Source organism: Erpetoichthys calabaricus, chromosome 2 (genome assembly GCF_900747795.2).
Source record: "Erpetoichthys calabaricus chromosome 2, fErpCal1.3, whole genome shotgun sequence".
NCBI lineage: Eukaryota > Metazoa > Chordata > Cladistia > Polypteriformes > Polypteridae > Erpetoichthys > Erpetoichthys calabaricus.
Window position 1 is genome coordinate 301,003,124 of NC_041395.2, and position 21,813 is coordinate 301,024,936.

General features: G+C 39.5%; 1 protein-coding gene across 7 annotated transcripts in view; it reads right to left on the reverse strand.

Moving 5' to 3' along the window:
* add3a (adducin 3 (gamma) a) overlaps positions 1-19,781 on the reverse strand; it is a 241,528-nt gene extending 221,747 nt beyond the window's left edge. For 4 of the 7 annotated variants that reach the window (XM_028795853.2, XM_051922174.1, XM_051922167.1 and 1 more), the window contains exon 1: positions 19,628-19,781. The gene's annotated coding sequence lies outside the window, so the exon portion shown is untranslated. Of the gene's footprint in view, positions 1-17,099; positions 17,137-19,620 lie in introns of all 7 variants that reach the window. The other 3 variants (XM_051922172.1, XM_051922170.1, XM_051922169.1) reach the window with 2 other exon arrangements.
* Positions 19,782-21,813: the final 2,032 nt, after the last annotated feature.

Below are 21,813 nucleotides of genomic sequence, written 5' to 3' on the forward strand. Positions count from 1 at the left end.
GCAACTGGCTGTATTCTAGGATTAATAAATCCCTAATACACAGGTTACAGGTTCCAAAATGCTGCCACTCGCTTTCTGATTGGGGAAAGAAAGTATGACTCTGTTTCTCCAATATTAGCTTCTTTACACTGGCTGCCTGTCAGTTTTCGAATTGATTTTAAAATCTTGCTGCTAGTTTTTAAATCTTTACATGGGCTTGCTCCTCCCTATTTATCTGAACTGTGTGTTTTACATCAGCCATCTAGAGTGCTCAGATCTTCTGGTCAGCTGTCTCTGGCTGTCCCTCGTACCAAGTGTAAAACTAAGCAGGACAGGGATTTTGCAGCTGCTGTGCCTCGCCTGTGGAACTCTTTACCTCGTCATATAAAGGAGTCGTCTACAATTGAACTGTTCAAAACAAGACTAAAGACTCATTTCTATTCACTTGCATTCCATGGCCTTCAGTAATACTGATGGTTTCCTCTTTGTGATTACATAACTTCTATTTTTTATGTATATAACATTACTTATATTTATTATGTATTTATTTTATGTTCATATATTTTATTTCTATTTATGTTTTATGTTAATTTGTTTTGTTTTTCTTTTATTCCCTTATTGTAAAGCACTTTGGCCACAGCATTACTATGTTGTTTTAAATGTGCTATATAAATAAATTGACACTGACAATTGACATTGACCTGCGCTGTTGTAATTGTGGGTGGGGATGTTTCTCCTATGCTGGTATCAGCAGAAGGATGTGTGGAGTGTGCAGTACTCCGAGGTGAGAGTGAGAGTGGGTTAGGGTGGTCAAACCTGTTAAAGAAGTTGTTCATTTGGTTTGCTCTCTTCACGTCTCTCTCGATTGTGGCACCCCGCGTCGAGCTGCAGCCAGTGATGATCTTCATTCCATCCCACACTTCCTTCATGCTGTTATTCTGCAACTTCTGCTCCAGCTTTCTCCTGTACTGCTCCTTCGCCGCCCTGAGCTGGACTCGGAGTTCCTTCTGGACGCGCTTGAGCTCATGCTGATCACCGCCTTTAAAAGCCCTTTTCTTCTGGTTCAAAAGGCCCTTGATGTCACTTGTAATCCATGGCTTGTTGTTAGCATAGCAGCGTACAGTTCTTACTGGAACTACAATGTCCATACAAAAGTTGATGTAGTCAGTAGTGCAGTCAACAACCTCCTCAATGTTCTCACTATGTGATCCCTGCAGGATATCCCAGTCTGTAGTTCCAAAGCATTCTCTCAGAGCCTTCTCTGCCTCAGGGGACCACTTCCTGAATGAAGGTTGTAGGTAGGACCCTCATTCTTGGTTTGTAGTGAGGCTGAAGCAGAACCAGGTTATGATCTGCTTTCCCAAGCGTAGGCAGCAGGGTGGTGCTGTATGCCTCTTTAATGTTTGCATACAGTAAATCAATAGTCTTATTTCCCCGGGTGTTACAGTCCACATACTGGGAGAAGGAAGGTAATGTTTTGTCCAGCACCACATGGTTAAAGTCTCCAGCGATTAGCACAAGCGCCTCAGGGTGCTGTGTTTGTAACTTAGCAACAGCAGAATGGATGATGTCACTCGCTGTCTCCACATCCGCCTGAGGAGGGATGTAAACAATAACAACAATGACGTGTCCAAACTCTCTGGGCAAGTAATAGGGACGCAAACTTACGGCCAACAGTTCGATGTCCCTGAAGCAAGTGGAGACTTTGACGTTAACATGACCCTCTGCAGTTTGCATATCAGGAGAAGGTGGGAGCGGAGGATGCCATCATCTATATGCTACACCGATCCCTCTCCCACTTGGAAAGAAGCAGTGGTGCTGTAAGAATTATGTTTCTAGACTTCTCTAGCGCCTTCAACACAATCCAACCTCTGCTCCTTAGGGACAAGCTGACAGAGATGGGAGTAGATTCATACCTGGTGGTATGGATCGTGGACTATCTTAAAGACAGACCTCAGTATGTGCGTCTCGGGAACTGCACATCTGACATTGTGGTCAGCAACACAGTAGCAGACAGACAGACAGACAGACAGACAGACAGACAGACAGACAGACAGACAGATATATAGACAGATACTTTATTAATCCCGATGGGAAATTCACATTTTAATTCTGCTCCAGCTTTCTCCTGTACTGCTCCTTCGCCGCCCTGAGTTGGACTCGGAGTTCCTTCTGCACGCGCTTGAGCTCATGCTGATCACCATCTTTAAAAGCCCTTTTCTTCTGATTCAAAAGGCCCTTGATGTCACTTGTAATCCATGGCTTGTTGTTAGCATAGGGGTCCTGTTCAGCCTATATACATTGGACTTCCAATACAACTCGGAGTCCTGCCACGTGCAAAAGTTTGCTGATGACACTGCTATCGTGGGCTGCATCAGGAGTGGGCAGGAGGAGGAGTACAGGGACCTAAACAAGGACTTTGTTAAATGGTGCGACTCAAACCACCTACACCTGAACACCAGCAAAACCAAGGAGCTGGTGGTGGATTTTAGGAGGCCCAGACCCCTCATGGACCACGTGATCATCAGAGGTGACTGTGTGCAGATGGTGCAGACCTATAAATACCTGGGAGTGCAGCTGGATGATAAATTAGACTGGACTGCCAATACTGATTCTCTGTGTAAGAAAGGACAGAGCCTGTTAAACTTCCTTAGAAGGCTGGCATCCTTCAACATCTGCAATATGATGCTGCAGATGTTCTATCAGACGGTTGTTGCGAGCACCCTCTTCTATGCAGTGGAGTGCTGGGGAGGCAGCATTAAGAAGAAGGATGCCTCACGCCTGGACAAACTGGTGAGGAAGGCAGGCTCTATTGTTGGCATGGAGTTGGACAGCTTGACAATTGTGGCAGAGTGACGGGCGCTCAGCAGGCTCCTATCAATTATGGAGAATCCACTGCATCCACTAAACAGTGTCACCTCCAGACAGAAGAGCAGCTTCAGCGACAGACTGCTGTCACTGTCCTGCTCCACTGACAGACTAAGAAGATCATTCCTCCCCCAAACTATGCGACTCTTCAATTCCACCCGGGGGGGTAAACGTTAAAATTATACAAAGTTATTGTCTGTTTTTACCTGCATTGTTATCAATCTTTAATTTAATATTGTTTTTTGTATCAGTATGCTGCTGCTGGAGTATGTGAATTTCCCCTTGGGATTAATAAAGTATCTATCTATCTATCTATCTATCTATTGTTGTACCCGGCAGGGGTTCATGCCCGGCCGGGATGCCCAGGAGGAGCGGAGGAGGGCTTGTGCCTCCTCCAGGACACGAGGAGGCATCCCCCCCTGGTTGCTTTGGGGACCACGGGTACAGAGCTTGGAAGCTCAACCCTGTAAGGGCCCGTGGTCACCGCCAGGGGGCACCCCGATGCCTTGGGAGCCCTGGACCTCAGTACTTCCTCTACACCCGGAAGTGCTGGGGGGGGAAGAGGATTGGGGACACCCGGTGGACTTCCGGTTACACCGCTAGAGCTTCCGCCACACAGGGGTGTGGCTACAGAAGCCTTCAGGATGCACCTGGAGTCCTTCCGGGGTGTATAAAAGGGGCCGCCTCCCTCCAGTCAGGGGCAAGAGTCGGGTGGAAGAGGACGAAGCTTGGTGAAGAGGAGTGGAGGCGGACCAGAGACTGTAAAGGCATTGTGAGTGTGGCCAAGGACTTAAGGGGTGATTGGTGCCGAGGCACTGGGATTGTGCACTTCTACTGTAAATATTATGTACAATAAACGTGTGTGGTGAAATCGACATGTCTACCTGTCTGTGTCCGGGCTGTTCCCCACACTATCTATCTATCTATCTATCTAAAGACACAGGTGGCTCCCGCAAAGGTGGTAAAGCTACTTTAACGTTGTGGCAGCACCTCGAGTACTTGTTGGCTGTATTACGCTCAGCAGGCCAGTATAGTGCATGACATGGAAGACGACGAATAGGAATAGAGAAATGCCATGTAGGCTGTGTGTGGGTGGGACTGTTTTTGTAGTGGAAGCAGGACGAACCAGAAGAGAAATATATATAAGAGATTAACATATTTCTAATAATGAAATAAGTCACAAATCCAAATGCGGACAATATGTCAGTCAAAACTATCACAACACAAGGCTAATTACACTGTTTAAAAAGCTATTCTGGTACCTTAGCACCTCCATACTCCCACCACCAGTACAAACAATACGCTTCTCCAAGCAACTAGCCGACTCTTTGTTTACATTAAAGAACCACATATGATGCTGTGAATTAAAGCAAACGGTGCCAAGAAGTGACTAATTCTTCATTTTACATTGCCCTGTTCATGTCATTAAGAAAGCATATCTAAGAATCTCTCCTCAAATCATATCTTCCATTAAAAACCAACACTCCTTTTACTATTAATATAAAACTTCCAAGGAGAAGTCCATGCACTTTGCTGAACAATGTTCTACTCCTTCTGTGTATGTATACAATCTTGATAAGAATAGTGCTGGGTCGACCTCATACTGGTTTTTTTCTTCTATTTCATTTTACTGTACTTTCTAATAATTGTAAAGCTGTTAACTCTCTAGACTATGGAACAAAAATTGGACTTGGCCATACTTAAACAGAAATATCTACTTAACCGTAGAAGAGATAACAATATTTTTCTATCACTCTTCCAAATTACAACTTGGCAATAACAGAAAAATGTAACTTGCTTCTAAACACCATATACATACAAAAAAAAGGCCATGTGAAATGTCTATACCTATTCAGAAAAGTAATTCAGTGGTCTAACCAGTTTCTACTCATTTGTAACATGATCGGACTTATTTTGATTTTTTTACTGCTTCTACCACATTTGACTATGGTCAATTAAAATAGCAAAAAATATAATAGAATTACATTAAAATTGCCAAGGATTTAACAGGCCTTACAAATTATTCAGCTCACAGGCGACACATTTTAATTACCATAAATACTATTAAGACATACACCTTAGCCTTGAATTAACCTCTATTCTGTTTAATTAAGCAACTTTGGTTACATTATAAATTTATCATGTAACAAATGTTAAAAATGTGCATTTATTATATCCCATTCACTTAACAAAAAGAACTGGGTTACACAATTAGTAGACACTTCCCTTAAAATAACCATGTTACAACTATGTTTTTCTTCTGTTCCGGCCAATGGGTGTTCAATAAACTGTGTGTTACGATATTACAGCCTTTTATTGATTTTCCGATAAGTCAAGGAATTTTTTAACCTGTTTTTTCAATCCAGTACTACAGAAATCTTGGCCCTGTTGAACAACATTGGGTGTAGAACAGAAACAAAACACCAGAAACAAACACTAATCCATTATGGAGAACACTTATGCCCATGTCTGCATTTTTAATGAATTGAATTAGATAATAATTAAACTTTCATTCATGTCTTTGGGACATGAGGGGACACCAATAAAGGAAAGCACCTTGTAAAAATTTAAACATGACGTAAATATGAACATGCCAGAAAAAAAAAAAAAAAAACAGTAACCAGTCAATCAATTGAGCTTAATGTGAATGGCCACTGGCAAATTCAAGAAGCAAAGGTGATAGAGGTTATCCTTTTTTGAAGTTTCAGAACATGTGTGTTACTACGAAAAAGGTTTCTGGACTGGTATAAAGTAATTTTACCCATGCACATGTGAAATGTGGTGAATAAGTTGACTCTGTCAAAGGCTTTCTCTGTGTCTAAACATATACTAGATTGTATAGGCGAATTCATCACATTTAACAGCCACGAAGTGGAAACATTTGAAGCCAAGTGTCTCCCTTTAATAAATCCGATTTGGTTTTGTGATATTACAGAGGAAAGCACTTTCCCAATCCTTCTATCTAAACCTTTGGAAAGTACAGTGATCCCTCGCTATATCGCGCTTCGCCTTTCGCGGCTTCACTCCATCGCGGATTTTATATGTAAGCATATTTAAATATATATCGCGGATTTTTCGCTGCTTCGCGGGTTTCTGCGGACAATGGGTCTTTTAATTTCTGGTACATGCTTCCTCAGTTGGTTTGCCCAGTTGATTTCATACAAGGGACGCTATTGGCAGATGGCTGAGAAGCTACCCGGCTTACTTTCTCTCTCTCTCTCTCTCTCTCTCTCTCTCTCTCTCTCTCTCTCTCTTGCGCTGATGTAGGGGGGTGTGAGCAGGGGGGCTGTGTGCAGCTGCTTCCTGAAGGACATGCTGCACAGTGCTTCGCATACTTAAAAGCTCAAAGGGCACGTATTGATTTTTGACTTTGTTTTTCTGTGGCTCTCTCTCTCTCTCTTCCTGCTCCTGACAGAGGGGGTGTGAGCTGCCGCCTTCAACAGCTTTGTACCGGCGGTGCTTCGCATACTTAAAAGCCAAAAAGCCCTATTGATTTTTTTTTTGACTTCTTGCTTTGTTCTCTCTCTCCTGACGCGCACTCCTTTGAAAAGGAAGATATGTTTGCATTCTTTTAATTGTGAGACAGAACTGTCATCTCTGTCTTGTCATGGAGCACAGTTTAAACTTTTGAAAAAGAGACAAATGTTTGTTTGCAGTGTTTGAATAACGTTCCTGTCTCTCTACAACCTCCTGTGTTTCTGCGCAAATCTGTGACCCAAGCATGACATTCTAAAAATAACCATATAAACATATGGTTTCTACTTCGCGGATTTTCCTATTTCGCGGGTGGCTCTGGAACGCAACCCCCACGATGGAGGAGGGATTACTGTATCTTATTATTCAGAAGTAAAATTGGTATGTATGATGCACATTGTAATAAGTCCTTATTTTTATTTTGAAAGGTGTTAATTAATGCTTGGAAAAAAGTTTGAGGTAAAATTTTGTTGTCTCCAGCTTCAATACATGTTGCGAATGAGTTGATTTTTTTTTAAATAAAATTCCACTGGGTAACCATCACAGCCTGCTGCTTTCCCATTTTGGAATGAGTTTATAGCCTCTAGTAGTTCTGAGAATGTCAGTTTTGTCTAGTCCCTCTGCACTAAGAGTATCTAGCTGTGATATTTCCATTGTGACAAAAAAAATCCTTAGATTGTGTCTCGTCTTCTTTAAACTGAGTAAAATACAAGAATTTGGGGCAGGGGGAATGACATTATTTATTCAAGAAAAAAATAAGCCAACACAGAGACTCCATTTGTGAAAAAAATGAAGTACATCTGATGATTCAGTACCTTGTAGAAACAACTTTAGCAGGAATGCTCAAGCAGAAAGTTACATCAATCTCACATTACACTGGAAGAATTTTATTCCACTTCCCACGCAATAGTGTTTAACGCACAATATTTTAAAAGAATACCTCACCAATAGTTCAAAATGTCAAGGTCATTTTTTTCTGTAACCAATGCCAATGTGTTGCGGGGGGGGGGGGGGGGGGAGGAATTCTTTATTGTTTTGCATAAGAATCTGAAAAAAATGAAAGTACAACTCAATGGTCCACAGTTTATTACAGTAACTACAATGGAAAGATCACAGTACCTTTGAAGCCAAGTCATTCAGCAAAAGTAAACTCAAATGTTATCACTTTATTTCCGCTACTCTAACAATGAGGCTTGCAGTGGCAACATGCTAGTCTTATCAGATATTTAAAAAAAACACTAAATAAATTAAGAGAAAAATGTAAATTTCATTTAAACAACAGAAGTCTCTAAAATTGCAAAAACAACTTAATCTGTAAACTTTGTGTTATTATTCCTTTAAATCCCACTGAATGTCAAGCAGTCACGATATACTTCCTAACAAAACAGAATATATCTTGCACCAATTACTATTTATTTTATCATTTGAAGGCAAGTTTGAAAAGAAGTTTCAAACCTAGAATATAGTGACATAAAAGTCATCTCAGTTGTCATCTCAGGCCCTTACCATCTGAAATATCTAAAATGTACATACTGCAAAAATGGATACAAAGTAATCAAGCACAGTGTATATGTGTCTTCCTGGTACATTTATTGAGGAGTTCAATTACAGAACTGAGTACAAGAAATCATTCAATAGTTTTAAAGGTACTGCACATAATTTCTGTAGGATTTATTCAATATTTTTATTATCATTTATATCTGGCCTACATAACATCTAAAAAGTACATTTCGTAACAATCCACTGACATTTAAATGAAAAATTCTTAACATTACTACAAATATTATGAATAACGTCCCTACAGTCTTGTTTGCACTGTGTATATATGCTTAATGTTTGTTTTAACAATTAGCTCTTGTACAAATACCGGCAGTATACACAGCTTTGAAATTAAGAGCTCCAGATTTTAGTATCTAAAAGATTCATGAACTAAATGTTTAATTGTCCCGCTTTTTCCCCCACAGAATGCAACAAAATTATTCTTCTCTATGCAGTATACTGAATAAGAGTATTTAGTAATAGTACTCCAGGAGCCATTGTATATTTTTAGGATGGAAAATATAACACAGGGCAAGGAAGTGCCATTATCTAATAGAAATCAATATAGTTTGGTTAAATTACATAAACTAAAAGACTAATCAGTTACTTTTAAATGTTCTACTTCTGCCCAAAGTAAAGAGTGTACTCTAATTGTCCACTCCAAATCCTTACAACTCTCAAGTGTTTATTAACATGTTCTTATAGTTATATATACAGTAGCACACACCTCTTCTTTAATTTGTACCAGAGTATTCAGTATCAGTTTCCTAGCAACAAGGTGACTGCTACAAAATTGCTTTCACCTACAAGATTCCTTGCTACATATGCCTCCCTGTGCTGACCAAACAGACCTACTTCAACATTTAATGTTTTCCCCCCACTTTTCCTTTCAAAAAACATACTAGGAAATTCACCCATTTTATCGGAAAGAAATGCATTCTTGACATTCATTGAGTGGAGACAAAAACAGCCTACCTTTGTGGGATACGGACAAAACTTACAGATTATAATGAGGGACAATTATAGATGGAAACTGCCAGAGGCACAATGGTATGATATTATCACATCTTACTGACAAATGACTAACATGAGAATTTAAGTTCAATCCATTTATAGACATCAAGTTTAAACTAAACATTGAAACATTTATAAATAAAACTACAATAACTGTACATGAACTCAGTAATCCAGACCTTTCTTGTGCAAAACTTAATTTCAGTTTCAAAATTCATACAGCAGGATAAAGGTTTTCAAGGCACATACTTAATTATGTTGCCCATCGTATGCTTTTTGAATATAAATGCAGACATTGCAATATCTCAGACTTTTGTTGTGCAGTTCTCTTAGGACATCACCAACCCATTGATAATGATGAGGAGAGAGACCACACAAAACTACAATATAGTATCTGCTTTCATACTTCACTTATAACAGCAGCAGTTAAATGTTTAATATTTTCTTACTTTAACAGCATGATGAAAAAATTTAAATCTGCCCTCATTCAACCAGAAATGTGGGAAACACAATGATGAGAAAGTATATAACCTCTCAGAAATTGGTACCCCATTTGATGCCATCCTGCAGGTGAATTTTATTTCATTATACTAGGGGGCTCTGCCCCCTGCTCGCTTCGCTTGCCCATCCCCGGGTTTGGTTTACCGGATAAACAATTTAAAGAGATTGTTATTTTCATGGGAATTGTTACATTTGCATTATTTTCACTTTTACTTTTGTAAAAACAATATTTGTCCTTTATTTCCGGCCCCAGGTGTGGTTATATTTATTTCTTGTGGGATGTATAATGCTGCTCGTTTTGTGAAAGGAGCGGGGGTTGGGGGTGGCTAAACGCACCCTAAGGAGATGCCCTCGGATTATCTTCTGGCGAGCTGCGTGTTCTGCTTGTCGTTGTTTTAAGAGCTAGAAGCACATGAAGTGTGTCTGCCAAAAGCATTCCAACGACTGCTAGGTTAGATGTCCATAAACTTGTTTTAAATTGTAAGTAGGGCGTGACATGCAAAAGTCACCGTCGCCCGGGTTTTGCTTCCTAAGGTTGTAATGTCTAGCCTCATGAGTAGTCATCAGGTCTCGTTCGCTTCGCTCAAATCCCCCTTAACCCTCCCCCCCGGAGGCGCGCTACGCTCCTGCCAATTTGCGTCTCTCCCACTCACGTTGTGAAGGGGGGGGAGCTGAACACATGCTAAGGAGATGCGGACGGATCAGCTGCTGGCTTTATTCTCCTGCTGCCGAGGTGTGTGTTCTACTTGTCACTCTGCGCGTCGATCATTTAAAAGCTAGTACAGCAGCTGTCCTTCTGTTTCACTGCCTTGTCACGCGGGACGTTAAAGCGTCTCTCGCAGGACGTCAAATTGTCTTCTGAGAAGATCACATCTCGTCTCCCTGCCAAGCGAACCATCTGTGTTTTTACTTTTGTGAATTATTTGTTGTTTGGAACGTACATAACTAAATTGCTAAATGCATTTAATGTGCACAAATGCAGCATATAAAGAGTATTTTCTCTTCAACACTATAATATGAACAAAACTGCTAATTTATAATCTGCAACAGAATATGTCAGCAAGAAATCCATCAGCAACTTTAAAATGATCAAAAACTAGTTTTTCTTGACTATCTACAGTAATCCCTCGCTATATTGCGCTTCGCCTTTCGCGGCTTCACTCCATCGCGGATTTTATATGTAAGCATATTTAAATATATATCGCGGATTTTTCGCTGCTTCGCGGGTTTCTGCGGACAATGGGTCTTTTAATTTCTGGTACATGCTTCCTCAGTTGGTTTGCCCAGTTGATTTCATACAAGGGACGCTACTGGCAGATGGCTGAGAAGCTACCCCAACTTACTTTTCTCTTTCTCTCTCTTGCGCTTTCTCTGATCCTGACGTAGGAGGATTGAGCAGGGGGGCTGTTCGCACACCTAGACGATAGGGACGCTCGTCTAAAAAATGCTGAAAGATTATCTTCACATTACTATCTTTTGTGCAGCTGCTTCCTGAAACGACATGCTGCACAGTGCTTCGCATACTTAAAAGCTCGAAGGGCACATATTGATTTTTGCTTGCTTGTTTTTCTCTGTCTATCTCTCTTTTTCTGTGCTCTTGAAGGAGGGGGGTGTGAGCTGCCGCCTTCAACAGCTTTGTGCCGCGGTGCATCGCATACTTAAAATCCAAACAGCCCCTATTGATTTTCCTCTGCCTTTATGACAGTCTCTGCTCCTGACTCCTTTGAAGAGGAAGATATGTTTGCATTCTTTTAATTGTGAGACAGAACTGTCATCTCTGTCTTTTCATGGAGCACAGTTTAAACTTTTGAAAAAGAGACAAATGTTTGTTTGCAGTGTTTGAATAACGTTCCTGTCTCTCTACAACCTCCTGTGTTTCTGCGCAAATCTGTGACCCAAGCATGACATTCTAAAAATAACCATATAAACATATGGTTTCTACTTCGCGGATTTTCTTATTTCGCGGGTGGCTCTGGAACGCAACCCCCGCGATGGAGGAGGGATTACTGTACTCAGATAAAATGCAACATTCTCAAATATATCTAATCTAGTTCAAGGGGATGAGATCCTTAAGCCTATCTCAAAAGCACAGGTGTAAGACAGAAAACAGCCATGGACAAGGTACCAGCCCATTGTAACAACTCATCAAGGAGCCCATTTAGAATTATCAATCAACATAACATGCACTTGTCGGAAGATGAGAGAAGGAAAAGGGGAGTACATGAATGAAAACTATTTTGTAGAATATGCAAATCAACACAGAATGACTAGTTGCACAATTCAAACCCAGAATGGGGTATTTGTGAAACAGTAATGCTACTAATCACACTGAAACAACACCACTATGATTTTAGATAACTGGTAAATTTCACTGATTCTTGTACAATTACAGACACAATTCACAAATTCCTCAGATTTACTGGGAGGTTGCTAAAAATTTCCCTTTAATTTTTTGAAAGAAAAATGAGTGTTTTCCTGTATTTTTAACATGATAGAAAATCATCTTCCCCTTGGCCTCAATTTTAATTTTGGGAGCAAAATTTCACAGGGAATGAAATCTGGCAAATGTGGTTTTGCAAAACAATAACCACATTGTTTTTAATCCAAAAAAAACTTTGACTTAACAAGGTGTGTGCAGGTGTGTCGTCATGGTGCCAAATTCAGTCTTGCTTGTGCCACTATTCCCGACGTTTTTTTTACTCCTTATGTTTTCCATAAACATCTCAGCAGTTCAATGTAACATCACTGATTAACAGTGTACACTTTATTTAGACCTGCTTACATTTGAGTATGCATGAAGTATGCTTTTTGTTTCATTCATGTAGCATCAAACTCACCAAATCACCAAAATTAAACACTGAAGGATTACTTTTCAGGTTATGAAGAGAAACTTCTAAAGTAAATCTTAATAAAAAGTAATTTTAAGTTTGATGGTTGAACTACATATCCGCTCAATCCAATTTGGGATTACTAGGAGTCTGTGCCAATGGCAGCAACATCAGGCAACAGTTTTTTGTAGGGTGCATTCACACACACACACTGACAGACTGGGCATCTTAACAACATAACATGTCTTTGGGATATGAAGGAAAAGTAGAGCACTTACGGAAAAGCCATGCATACAAGTGGATAAGACGCAAACTACAGATGGTCAACAATGGGGCACAGGATTAATATAGGATGCAGAACCTGCAAGACACAGTGATAACCAATGCACCAAAGTGCTGTTCTAGGAATGATTTAGTCTACACATTTCATGAATAAGCATAAAATAGGATATACTATCCAATTTTCAATTTAGCATATTTATGTAGAACGATTTAGGAAAAACGTCCCACATCTTACCCAGAAATGTCTGGTTTTTAGCTAAGGCTCAGCAGACATGACACATACTGAAGCATATGCAGCATTTAAGTTAAAGGCATCCTTAACAAACAGCCTGTGTAAAGTGGGGCTACACACCCACTGGGGCTGCATTTGTTTTTTCCATTCAGCACTTCATGCAGCATGTACAAGATTTGCCCAGAAAATTCTGTAACATTATTTTTTTAAATACTAACAAAGCATTACATAAATATTTTAATAAACTCAAAGTAGTAGATGTACAATACAGTAATCCCTCCTCCATCGCGGGGGTTGCGTTCCAGAGCCACCCGCGAAATAAGAAAATCCGCGAAGTAGAAACCATATGTTTATATGGTTATTTTTATATTGTCATGCTTGGGTCACAGATTTGCGCAGAAACACAGGAGGTTGTAGAGAGACAGGAACGTTATTCAAACACTGCAAACAAACATTTGTCTCTTTTTCAAAAGTTTAAACTGTGCTCCATGACAAGACAGAGATGACAGTTCCATCTCACAATTAAAAGAATGCAAACATATCTTCCTCTTCAAAGGAGTGCTTGTCAGGAGCACAGAATGTCACATAGATAGAATCAAATCAATAGGGCTGTTTGCTTTTAAGTATGCGAAGCACCGCGGCACAAAGCTGTTGAAGGCGGCAGCTCACACCCCCTCGTCAGGAGCAGACAAAGAGAGAGAGAGAGACAGAGTTTGTTTTTCAATCAAAAATCAATTCGTGCCCTTCGAGCTTTTAAGTATGCGAAGCACCTTGCAGCATGTCTTTTCAGTAAGCAGCTGCACAAAAGATAGCAACGTGAAGATAATCTTTCAGCATTTTTAGACGAGCGTCCGTATCGTCTAGGTGTGCGAACAGCCCCCCTGCTCACACCCCCTACGTCAGGATCACAGATAGCCAGCGCAAGAGAGAGAGAAAAGTAAGCTGGGTAGCTTCTCAGCCATCTGCCAATAGCGTCCCTTGTATGAAATCAACTGGGCAAACCAACTGAGGAAGCATGTACCAGAAATTAAAAGACCCATTGTCCGCAGAAATCCACGAACCAGCAAAAAATCCGCGATATATATTTAAATATGCTTACATATAAAATCCGCAATGGAGTGAAGCCGCGAAAGGCGAAGCGCGATATAGCGAGGGATCACTGTACTTGATATACCAATTCTCCTACATCACCTCCATCCTCAGCCTTTGAACCATGCCAAAAAAAAAAAAAAAACATGTACCCCTTCTTCTGTAAATCTGATTAAACACTTTTAACCACTTCTTCAATAACCTCATCAATATGGTCAAAACTTTTCTCAAGGATGGTCATTTTTGAAAGCTCCATGTAAACGAAAATCTACTGGAGCAACATCCAGGCTCAGGCTATGGCTCCATGACGGATGGGGGGGAAACAGTCTATCCAAATTTTGATTTTTTTCCTCCATGTTTTCCATTGCAGTCATGCATAGCTGTATTAAAGAAACTAAGCATCTGTACAGATCAGAATTAAAAACTTAAATCATATGACATAATGTCTATCAAATTAATCCTTTCCACTTCCCCAAAAACACTGATAATGGTGTTCCTTCCTAAAAAAGGACTGGATCCATATATTATGCCAAGGATGATTTGTAAAAAAAAATACATCATGCTTAGCATTATAAAAGGAAAGCAAATCTTAATACATCTTTTCACAGTTTTATCATCAATGGTGATGGTTATCTGAAGCCAACATGCACACACTAAAATATCTTAATACATCAACAATGTTGTTAACACATCCATTCCATACAGAGGGCACAGCTGCATGCTTCCAGATCATAATCCATCAGGCTTCTTGGATGAGTTCTTCAGCATGCTGAAGCAACGCCAGAGTTGGTTCTATTGTTGACCTGCCAGAGTGAGGCACGTCTGAGCTCCTCTTGTCTTCTCTTGGAACCCATAAAGCTTGTGCATATTCATTACTAATTCCTTCTCCACCACAAAAGACTCAATTACAATCTGCAGTTTACAAAACTATTTTAAGAACCAACTGTGCATGTGCTAAAATGTAGATTGTTCTGTGACACAAGAGTTGCCAATGGGACATTTTAAATCAACCATTGAATAAGATTAAGACAGTTCCTGTTAAAGTTCACTAAATTATAAAATGCCTGCAAAATATCTGGGTAGTCCTCACAATAACACTGAGTATTGACAGCATGGTTTTATGATTTTAAGGATACAACTAAATACTGTATATAACTACAAACTGGAAAAACAGCTCTTAACCTATATTGTACAGTCAGATTATGACACCTTGTGTGGAATAATGATACCAACCACCTGTCCATCTAAAAATGGCAACTTCTAGATTTTTAGAAAAGAAATCAGACTAGATGTGAAATTACTTCGTTGGAAAAAAAATATAACCAGAAGCTACACAGCTTCATTCTGGCCTCAACAACTCCTTAAGTAATAGATTTCGTTCTGACTTTTGGACTACTCATTGCTCCAAGAACAGACTTAATTGATGCTGCCAAATACATGTTGTTATGTTTTAAGAAAATAAGTGCAACACTTACTACTCTCGACATTACTAACCACGCATTTCACATCTTAATCAAAATGAATTATGCTTCTTTAATTGCTTCAGTTATTAAATATTGAATAAGCTACTTGTCTTTCCAAACAGGAAAAAACAAAAAAAAATGTTAGCTAGTTAAAATGCCACAGACAATAAGAAGGTAATTGTCAGTTTTTAACTCGGAAGCCCTAAATATTAGTTTTAAGAAAATCCATACAAATCTTAGTGTTATCTACGAAATTACTATACAGACTGCACTGTTCTTAAGTTGCTTCTTTCAGTTAAGAAACTGAGTAAGATTGAGCATTTTCTCATCATGTAGCGTACACCTGCACTTCAGAAGAGGTAAATCCATGTGAAGCTAAGCATATCAGGGCATGGCTAGTACTGGATATTAGACCAATCAGGAAAGCTTGAGTTGCTGCTGAAAGAAATGTGGTGTGAAACCATCAGGGGGCACTTGTAATTGGGGTCTGTGTGTGGACCCCTAATGCTCTAGTACAGTGACAGGGATACGCACTGAGCAAATGATGCCATCCTTCAGATGAGATGCAACACCAAGATCCTGACTCTATGCGGTCATTAAAGATCCCTGAGCACGTTTCCCAAAAGAATAGAGTGCAGCTCGATGTTCTGGCCTAATTGTCCGTCACAGCCTTTTCCATTATGCCCCCTTAATCATCCCGTCTCTAAACAGCTCACTATCTCAACACTTCACCACCTCATAGATAGTGTAGGCAAGTGCGAGTTGCACAATACTGGCTGCCACTGCATCATATAGATGGATGCTGCATATTGGTGGTAGATGAATTATATTTACTATAGTTATTTGACAAGTAAGTTAATTTATGCAAAATTAAGCATGCACTGTGAATTTAAGCTAAGGAAACATTTCCAAGAAGTCCTCAGTACTGCAATACTCCATTCAAAGGCTTGTGTTTCATATTATTTGTTAATTCTAGCCTGCATGTAGTTCAAAATGCTCCTTCAAGTTTCAATACTAGAATTATGTGGACATTTTTATACAAGCATTTGATCAATTTCATGTGAACAGAATTGATGAGTGTTGTTGGGTCTGAATGACTGGTTTTCAAATGGTTCTAAAAAGTATGACCATATGACTCTTACTATTAAGTCTGTATACTGGCTTCCAACTTAGTTGAGTGTTGATTTCGATCTTCATTTTTCCTTATCCATATAGAGCTTTAAATAGCTTTTGCCTCCTTAACATGTACATTCTAGAACGTTCGCCTCCTAGCCCAATGCAGATCTTCTAAAAACTATAGTTTTCTCTCCTCTTTTCAGTTGTAAAATGTCTATACTGTATTTTGTTATGAAATATGTTTGCAAGGTTTCAACAATATTTTATCTAAAGCATATAGATCTCTATACTATTGCTAATTAATCTTGGTAAGTGTGTAAAGTACTGTAAGGATATGTACTTTTCCACTGTATTTTGCCAGTGAACCTGTGCAGGTGCCATAAACTTATCCTCATTGAATAGAACTATAAAAGATATGACGGACCTTAATTGATCGAAACAAGATTTTTTTTTTTTTTTAATATTAAGAGCACGGAACTAACTATTCTAAAACAGCAACAGTGACCATGCCAGAAGTGATTAAGCAGTAAGAAAGAAAATGATAGCATCAAAACCTATCACGGTGAAGGTTACTAAAGCCTATTCTGGCAGCACAGGCACACTAACTCATTTAGAGCTCCCTGTTAACCTGAAGCACTTCTTTGAAATATGGCCTTTTTACTGCAAAGTTAGCATAAATATTTTTAAAATAAGAATGTAAAGAACCTGGTTTACCTTTTAACCTTCTTGAATCAGAATTTAAGAAGATAACCTATTTCTGTAAAGAAAGGTACATAAAAAGGTTTACCTTCTCAAAAGAGAATTATTTTTGATACACACATTACTTGTAGGGCTCCATGTTATTATTGTATGTACCGATATTATCAGAATTAGCACAGAAAAAAACAAATAATCTTCCATTTAATTATTCACTATTTGCCCCATAACTTAAAAATGCAATTGCGCAAGTAAATATATTAACTGGGAGAAAAGGAAATGTGCATTGTCTTTTAAGTAGTTCAAAAGAATAAGAGCCAACATAGCACATTAGGATAGTGTTAATGTTTGTGGGTTTGGATTACTGCTTTATCACAGTCTTGTGTGAATCACCACATACCTGTTGTGTTCCCCCTTAACAAGACTAAGAAAAAGCCCTCCCCTTTCTCTTGTCCAACTGTGTGAGGAATGACTCACATCCATAGAGTTTAGCCATATAAGAGATTGGGAACAATCTTAAGAGCAGTACGAGAAAGACCTCCACTGAGGTGGGTGTACAAGAAGGGTTTACAATTGGGCTTTTGATTGAACTTTATCTTGAGAACTGAAGCTGATAACCAAAAAGACAAAAGCTACAGGCAAATCATCGGCAAAAAGATCCTAATAAAAATATTAACGATTTTGGGAAATCTGCTTTACATCTGATAGTACTTTCACTTTTTATATGGATATTTTGAGTAGTCAGTGGGGTCTAGTGGCAAAGGTTTTGAATTGTAAAGATTGTCAGTCTCCCCCCTCTCTGGTCAAATATTTGATCTAAATCAAATGCCTTACTTTTGCAATGCTCCCTTTTACAGAAATAAGCATAATGGGCTGAACTATGGATGTGTGAGTTGTAAGCTGCTTTGAGTAAAAACATTACTGCATGTAATTAACTGCCTCCTAATGCATAGAATCATATGCAATTGGACAGCTTTCACGGGTCACTATTATGTAAACATAACCTGGCTTCAATTTTCCAGTCTAGTCACTGTGTAAACGTGTTCTTTATCTTCTATGTGTAGGTTTTCATCAATTTCTGTCACCATTCAAAGACTGTACATGCACATTTAACTAAAAACTCTGGATCGGTCCAATGCAAGGTAGAGAAAGAATCTGTGAGTTATCCTTGTGATTTGGTTTTACCCTAACACCACAGGCCATTGGAATATGCAGGAACTCTCACCAAGCATGCAAAAAAGAAGAAGTAGATTTAAAAAAATAGCCTCAATTGCTTCCAATAACCAAAGAACATGTATGTAAAGTTAATTAGTAACTGAACTGGTCCAATGCACGTTACTGAGTGTCTGTGAGTTGGCCAGGTGGTCTGGTTTGGTTTAGCTATGAACCAGAGGCCACAAGAATATGCAGAAACTCTCAACAAGTATGCAAAGGAAAAAAGTGGCTTAAAAAATGGTTAGCCTACAGATCAAAATTCAAACAATCATACAGTAACTAAATGCACATTCAAAATGTATGTAGTCATCTTGAGAATAATCCCACCCTCCTACACTCAAAAATCTTTTAAAAACAAAAAAAAAAACCACTGCTCTAAGGTGTGTCCTTGACAGACGCACTTTACACAGTATCAACAGCATTTCAATGGCAGTACACTGCTGTTGTTGAATTTCCAGGACTTCCTACTGTGGTCAGATAATCCGTAACCATTAAAACACAACAAAACATTTAGAAAGGCGTGTACCGCTTTTAGCCTTTCACGAACAAGCGCATATCTACTTGAACTGCTAAACGTCGCAAATGCTGATCAGAACAATCTGCAAACACATTTATCCAACCAGATGCCTGCAATGCAGTTCTTAATACTCATTTCTAAGTTAGGTACATGTTTACTAAACTATAATCTTCTAAGGCTTAGCAGATAATTCCGCAGCTCTTTTAAATACCTAGTTGGTGATTTAAAATGTTAGACGGACAGTTAGTCCCAAAGGGTCTGGAAACAAGCGCCTGTTTTGTTCCAACGTGGGATGCTTCTCCTTGTATGCATTCCTGTGGACACCTGGAACAAGGCACATTCCTTCTCTGTAACGAAAAAGCACCTCCTGTCCTCGAGCTTTCTTCGGCAACTAGCAGTTGCAGAGAAGTGATGTTTCCTTTCAATCCAGCGCCTGGATTTTTTCTGAAGCTAATGATTATCTGATTGCCGCCTGCTATGAATAATCAATATTCCTCTCCTCCCTGAGGGATTTCCAGCATCCCACTGGGGAAATTCGATTTTTTTTTTTTTTTACTTCCACTTGAGGTTAAAAGCTGCAGAAACTATTGGGTTGTCTGAAAAAGAGCATCCGTCATTGGCGCTCTGCAATCTTCACGGGGCTTTCGCTGGGGCACGCCGGCTTGCTGCAGTCACTGACCAAGCGATACGCTGGCGCTCAACATCGGAACACGTCCACGGCTTTCTCACTATCGTTGAGAACAGAACGTACTACGAGCTGAGACATCGGCATACGCACAAAAAAAAGACAGTTAACACGTGCAGAACCTCATACCTCTCCAAGAGTTCGCGTGAATTTCTCTTCGGCTGTCCTTCACTCTCCACACTCCCCGAGCAGATCTGCTGCAGCGGCTCCTGTTGCTACCCGCTCCCTCACGAGCCCGCAGATCACAATGTGGCAGGAAGTGCCGCCTATCCGCCCTCTCGCGCCAAAACCGCGTCCGCAGCCCAGCAGGATCACTATTTGGCGACCCCGCCCCCCAGCTGGAGGACGAGAAAAAATGAAGAAGCCTGAAGCGCGTTGTGGCTATCGGGGAGAAATTTTAATATCTCTTCTGTTTTTAAGCAGCAAGGGACTAGTGTTGTGAGGTAACTTATAACATCATATGTTTAAACCCCCATTAAACATTTTTTCAACTTTACTCGTAAAAATATTTGAATTGATTTTTCAAAAAACGTTCCACATGTTTTCATACTATTAGAGTTTTAATTCTACAGCTCTTGTAAATTACTAATATTATTTCTTTTGGAAAAGCATGAAACTGCATTTGTTCATGTTTAGTATGTTTTAATCTAACAAGCCATGCTCATCTAACCATATCCAGCACCTGACCCTTATCAAACTGAAAGGGGTTACTTTACTTGAGTTAGCCCCCAACAGAATTTAATTCTGCACCAAAGTTAAGAGAAAACTGGAAATTGTCATATCAGTTTAGCAGGAACTTGTGAAATCAAGAGAGAAAGCCAGTGAATTCAATTTTAACTTTCAGATCTTGGTCGTGCTGAAAATGGCTCAGGCCCTTTGTCTTTTGGTATAAAGATGCATCTTTTACCTGGACATCTAACATTTAGGAGCCATGTGCATCCCGCACTATGTGTCTTCCAATAAGGCCACAATAGTTGACATCAGGCACTTGACAAGAAATGTGATGCATCATAAATGGTTGCCACAGATGAGCTCTTCAGACATCCTGCACAGTCTTTGTGAGCAATGCGCACTTTCTGTGCTCTGCTCCCCCTAGTTTGAACACTGAGCTCTTTTTTGGAGTGTTTGTGAAGCATTTGTTGGACTATGTTGTGTTTTGTTGCAATGTATTGTTTTCAAAATGTAAACGAATTAATAAAAAAAGAAGCAAGAGTGGCCTGAGATTCTTTTGAATTATAGGACACAGGCCAGAAGACAACAGGAAAGCATTGTCCCGGCTGCGATGTGCGTAACCCACAAGGCAGAAAAGGCCATGCAGGGCCCAAGACAGGGGTTTCCAAGTCTGACCCTGGAGGACTACCGTGGCTTGCAGGTTATCCTTCCTGACATTTCTTAATCAGTGATCAATTTTCTGCTATTAATTGACTTCTTTCAATTTAATGGGCCGTGTTTTTAAGACACAGTCCTCTTTCATCCTTAAATGGCAGCCAAACAAAAATGTGATGTGAAGTGAGCCGATAGATTATGAAAGTTGAGGCCTCCAATTCCATCCAAACTAGTTTCTTCTTTAAAAGTGATTCTTAATGTTAATAAACCCCAATTATTTAATTCCGTGGCTTGTTGGTGTTCCTGTTCTGCCACACTAGACATTTCCAGAACTATTGATTTTTATTTTTGTGGACCTGAGCAGATCAACATTATTGAGACCTTTACAGTCTTTTATTTTGCTAATGAATTGATGGACACAGATTAGTTTGGTCATTTGTTGGCTCGTTTACAGCATATCTCATTATTGTTTAGTTTCCTAATTAAGGAAAAAGAACCACTAGAGAACTCAGTGATAAAAAAACAAGGTAATTAAAATAAAAGAGAGAGCACAAATTGGTCCAATGTTATGAAAGTGGCAGGAAGGGAAACCTGCAGCCACTGTAGCCTTCCAGGAATGGACGTGGGACACTCCTAGTGTAGGAGAAACTCGGGCCTTGGGTGGGGAGAAATATTTACAAATGCAGGACTTTCATCTCGATACTCGATGTTCTAAGTGTCAACCATAAAAGAACTGCTGAGATTGCTTTTTGCTTGTATGCACTTAAAATTTGTAATATTTTACTGACTGAGATTCAGTCAAATGAAAAAGTACACCCCATGAAATGATTTTCTTTTTTTAACATGTGGACATATCAAGATTTGATCATCATTTAAATAGTATCTTCAGATAAAGGTGATGTAATATAAAAAAACATTATGCCACATTTACATTTTGTAGGTCCACCGTATCATTTAAATAAACCAAAATAAAACTTTTGCATATTGGA